This window comes from Triticum urartu, chromosome 4A (genome assembly GCF_056163025.1).
Source record: "Triticum urartu cultivar PI428250 chromosome 4A, HENAU_Tu73, whole genome shotgun sequence".
Lineage (NCBI taxonomy): Eukaryota > Viridiplantae > Streptophyta > Magnoliopsida > Poales > Poaceae > Triticum > Triticum urartu.
The window spans coordinates 226,421,238-226,427,237 of NC_141876.1; positions in this window are offsets into that span (position 1 = coordinate 226,421,238).

A 6,000-nucleotide genomic window follows, 5' to 3' on the forward strand; every position below is an offset into this window, starting at 1 on the left:
CCATATAGCAGAAGATGGCCACCAGAGGGCCACCCGGGGGCCCACGATGTAGGGGGGCGCGCCCAGGGGGTAGGGCGCGCCCCCCACCCTCGTGGGCAGGGGGTGGCCCCCCTGGTGAGGTTCTTGCTCTCAGTATTTTTTATATATTTGGAAAACATCTTATGTGAAGTTTCAGGACTTTTGGAGCTGTGCAGAATAGGTCTCTAATATTTGCTCCATTTCCAGCCCAGAATCCCAGCTGCCGGCATTCTCCCTCTTTATGTAAACCTTGTAAAATAAGAGAGAATAGGCATAAGTATTGTGACATAATGTGTAATAACAGCCCATAATGCAATAAATATTGATATAAAAGCATGATGTAAAATAGACGTATCAACCATTACATTCGTAGTCAGTAGCCTAATATATTTATTTCACAATTACAACAAATGATTAATTCACTACAAACTAAGAAAACAAATGTGTACTCCCTCCGTTTTTATTTAAGTCCGCGTATTAGCATTGGTCAAAGTCAAGTTTCGTAAACTCTCAGAAAGTTTATAACAAAAAATATTAACATATACAATAACAAATAAATACCATTAGATTCGTTATTGAATGTACTTTCACATCATACATATTTGTTATGGTAAATGTTTATATTTTTCTATAAACTTGGTCAAACTTTAGGAAGTTTGACTTCGCTCAAAGCTAATATGTAGAGTTAATAAAATCGAAGGGAGTACTAGTAGTTACTAGTACTACTCGCTAGTTTCTTAGCCCAATCACCCAACACGCCACACGAGGAGTTCAGTGTCACAAAATTTTGTGGTCGGCGGGAATATCTCCCGCGACCCTGATTCGAGTAGTGCGAAGTTACCATCATAGCATTTGGAACAGGCCTACGGATGACGCTTGGTAGCGGGCTGTTTTCGTATCTTCAGGTTCACCCTACCCAGCCATACCCACCCCGGCACCCAGAGTAGTACACCTTAATACTCCCCATTTTCTATCCCCATAGCAAAATAGACATCTCCATGGCACCGCACCCTTCGTGCTCCTCCCCTTCTACGTCGGCGCACTCGTCCACCATAGCGCATCTGCCTCATTGACGACCTCATACACTACACTGGAGCCGGTCCACCGTCATCATCATACACGGAGCCTCTTCCCCAGCACCGTCTTCCAGGGTCTCGGATCTGCCTCCCAAAAGCCGACGCCAAGCGTAGAAGCACCACCATCGTGGACAATGAACTAACTCCCGTTGCCGCCCATGATGCACAGAGGCCGCTGTGACCATCATTCTCCTCCTCGATTGGTAATGTGTGTATTGAATCACTTAGCAGTACATCCGCAACTCCAATTTTGTTCATACCTACCCTTCAAATTTCTTTGTTTCTATTGTTATAGCAAAAGTGTTGGTTATAGCATCCATTGTCCAACCGAATATTATCTTATAATTGTGCATCACTCTTGTATCGTGCCGTGCTTGGGTAGGTTCTTCATCTGCAACCTGCAGTGTGGCAAATGATGGAAAGTTTTTTAGAACTAGCAAGATGCCCATGCGTTGCATGGAACATCAAGATGCATTTGTATGAGTAGTTTATCTTGTGGGAGAAAGGATGAACGAGGGAAGGCCTTATTTGCAAATCTGGAGATGGGTGTGGGTATCTTTCTACAAAATTGCCATAGTTTCCTTCCTATCCGTCGGATATAAATCGGACGGTATATATCTCAGGATGGCGGGCACACCATCATCACCAACTCTGTTTCTTTAAGAAAGTAGAGAAGTAGAGATGAATATAAAATATAAAATAAATATAATAGTAGAGAAGAGAGTAGAGATAGCAGGGACGTCTGGAAAGGATCGCGCGCGCGGGAAAAAGTGGCCGGGCACGCGGTGTCCGACGCGCTTTATAAAATCCAACGCCCTCCCACCGCTTGATAATCCCCAAGTGCAGGGAATCATTGTAGCAATTTCCAAAGGTGGAAGTGATAAGTATGGAGTGTCGAACCAACAAGGAGCTAAAGGTAAGATCAATATTCTCTCAAGCCCTAGCTGCCACTGATATGACTCTACATACACCGAACGTTTGCTTCCAACTATCAATGAGAAATAAAACTATGTTGTCTGTATGAAGTGGATAACTTTGCATGATATCGGAGAGCTGAAATATGAAAGTAGGTGTTGTTATCATAAAGTTAGAATATATTACTAAATATTATAAATAGCGAGTGTGGAATAATGGTCGATCAGTGTGCAAAATTGTCCTAGGCAATTGTTAACAAGACCAACAGTTGTCATTGCAATTTGATATGAAGGATATGCATAAGCTAACATACTTTCTCTTCTTGGATCATATGCACTTATGATTGGAACTCTAGGAAGCATCCGCAACTACTAAAGATCATTAAGGTAAAACCCAACCATAGCATTAAAGCATCATGTCCACTTTATCCAATACGCAACAACCACCTTACTCGGGTTTGTGTTTCAGTCACTCACGCAACCCACTATAAGCGAATCATAAACGTATTGCAACACCCTATAGCAGGAATCCCTCATGCTTGCGCGACATGGAGGCACCATAGGACAGCACCAAAATAAAACATACAACTCGTACCAATCTAGATCATCAATCAACCCAAAGACAAAAGATATCTACTCAAAACATCATAGGATGGCAACAAATCATTCGATCATAATATGTGGCATAAAGCACCATGTTCAGCGGGGTGCGGGAGAGTGGACCGCGTAAAAGAGATGAGGATGGTGATGATGATGGTGATCTTGATGAAGATGATCACCGCGGCGATGATTCCCCTCCCGATGGCACTCCGGTGCCACTGGGAGAGAGGAGGAGAGGTTCTCCCCCTTGTGCTTCCTCCTCCATGGCGTCCCCCCGTATGGGGAGAGGTTCCTCCTCTGATCCTTGGCCTTCATGGTGATGATGGCCCCTCCGGGATCCTCCTCCATGCCCTCCGGTGATGATGAACCCCTCCGGCAGGGCGAGAGAGAGGGCCTAGATTGGTTTTTGGTGGCTACGGAGGCTTCTGGAGGTGGAACTCCCGATCTAGGTTTCTTTCTGGAAGTTTTGGGTTATATAAAAGGTGTTGGAGTTGGGAACAAGGCAGGGGAGTCTAAGGGTTGTCCACGAGGTAGGGGGCGCGCCCCCACCCTCGTGGGAAGGTCGAGAATCTTCTGGCCCAGTTCTTTTACTTCCTGGCCTTTTTCTGGTCAAAAAATAAGCTCCGTCAAGTTTTAGGTCAATTGAACTCCGTTTGGTTTTCCTTTTCTGTGATACTCTAAAACAAGGAAAAAACAGAAACTGGCACTTGGCTCTAGGTTAATAGGTTAGTCCCAAAAACCATATAAAATAGCATATAATTGCATATAAAACATCCAAGGTTGATAATATAATAGCATGAATACTTCATAAATTATAGATACGTTGGAGACGTATCAGCATCCCCAAGCTTAATTCATGCTCGTCCTCAAGTAGGTAAATGATAAAATAAATAATTTATGAAGTGTGAATGCTAGCAAGTGCACAAGTTTCATCAATGATAGTTCCAATCACTTTTTCTAGCATCATTATATGTCATATCAGTAGCTCATCTTCATAAGACTTTTCATGATCAAGTAACAAGTTATTCACATGTTAAAGTATAGATCATAAACTTTCTTGAAACTAACAAACTATATTCTCAGTCATCAAACAATTGCAATTCATCTTATTTTCAGGAAGGGTCTATGTCAGAGCTTTGATTTAGCAAACTCCACATACTCAACTATCATCTAATCTTTCATAATTGCTAACACTCACGTGATATTTATGGGTTCAAAGTTTTAATCTGACACAGAGAAAGATAGGGTCTTGTAGATTCGCCTCCCAACCTTTTACCTCAAGGGTAATGTCAACAATAATAGTTCATGATAACTTACTTCCAATTGGGTATATATATCAGGATCTTTCAAACACAATGTGCTTGCCAAAAGATAGAATGTAAAAAGGAAAGGTGAAGATCACCATGACTCTTGCATAAGGGTAGAAGATAAAAGTAAAAGATAGGCTCTTCGCAGAGGGAAGCAGAGGTTGTCATGCGCTTTTATGGTTGGATGCACAAAATCTTAATGCAAAAGAACGTCACTTTATATTGCCACTTGTGATATGGACCTTTATTATGAAGTCCGTCGCTTTTATTTCTTCCACATCACAAGATCGTATAAAGATTATTTTCTCCACATTAATATATCATACATATTTAGAGGGCAATTTTTATTGCATGCACCGATGACAACTTACTTGAAGGGTCTTACTTAATCCATAGGTAGGTATGGTGGACTCTCATGGCAAAAATGGTTTAAGGAATGTTTGGAAGCACAAGTAGTATCTCTACTTGGTGCAAATAATTTGGCTACCATGAGGGGGAAAAAGCAAGCTCAACATGTTGGATGATCCAAGAGAATATACTTTATTTCGGATATAAGAAAACATAACCCATTACGTTGTCTTCCTTGTCTGACATCAACCTTTTAGCATGTCATATTTTAATGAGTGCTCAAAATTACAAAAGGCATCCAAGATAGTATATTTATATGTGAAATCTCTCTTGCTTCAATATTTTTTCATGAATTGTTCAAGTGACCAATTCTACGTTTGCTAACTTTCAATAAGTTTACTAACTATACTTATTCTGTGTGAAGTCATTACTCCCCATTGTATAAGCATATGAAACATATATAAATTCAGATTTATGATACTCAATTCATTCAACCATTTACTCATAGGATATATGTGAATCACGTGAGTAAATGACAAACTACTCCAAAAAGATATAAGTGAAGGACACTGAGTAGTCAGATAATTAACTATCCATGGGAGGATTCTTTTTCATTTAAGATTTCAGATCCAATGATTTTATTCAAACAGAAAGTAAAATTTAAAATATGCTCCAAGCAAAACACATATCATGTGACGAATAAAAATATAGCTCCAAGTAAGGTATACCGATAATTTTGAAGACGAAAGAGGGGATGCCTTCCGGGGCATCCCCAAGCTTAGGCGCTTGAGGCTTCCTTGAATATTACCTTAGGGTGCCTTGGGCATCCCCAAAGTTAGGGTCTTTCCACTCCTTATTCTCCTTATATCGATATCTCACCCAAAGCTTGAAAACTTCAATCACACAAAACTTAACGGAACTTCGTGAGATAGGTTAGTATGATAAAGAGTAAACCATTTACTTTGGTGCTGTCAAATACAAGGATCATAATTGTTCTCAAAAAATTCCTACAGTACCATATCATTTCTAAAATTTATATTGAGGAATATAAGCCATAGAAACTAGCAAACAGGCAAACTATGCAATGAAAACAGAATCTGTCAGAAACAGAACAGTCTGTATCTGAACACTAACCATACTTCTGCTACTCAAACAATTATTAAATAAATTGGTGTACGTGAGGAATTTGTCTATTAATCTTCTGCAAAAAGAATCAGCACCAAAGCACTCTTCTTTAAAAAAAATGGCAGCTAATCTCGTGAGAACAAAGTTTCTGTTTTTTTACAGCAAGATCACATTAACTTTCACCCAAGTCTTCCCAAAGGTCTTACTTGGCCCTTTATTTAAAAAAAGCTATAAAACATGATTACTACAGTAGCTTAATCATGTAAACACACAAAAATGGTAAGGGTAAATATTGGGTTGTCTCCCAACAAGCGCTTTTCTTTAATGCCTTTTAGCTAGGCATGATGATTTCAATGATGCTCACATGAAAGATAAGAATTGAAACATAAAGAGAGAATCATGAAGAATATGACTAGCACATTTCAACCTAACCGACTTCCTATGCCCAGGTATTTTTTGAGCACACAATATATAGGAACAAGAATCAACTAGCATAGGAAGGCAAAACAAGTATAACTTCAAAACTTTAAGCACATAGAGAGGAAACTTCATATTATTGCTACTCCTACAAGAATATATTCCTCCCTCATAGTAATTTTCAGTATCATCATG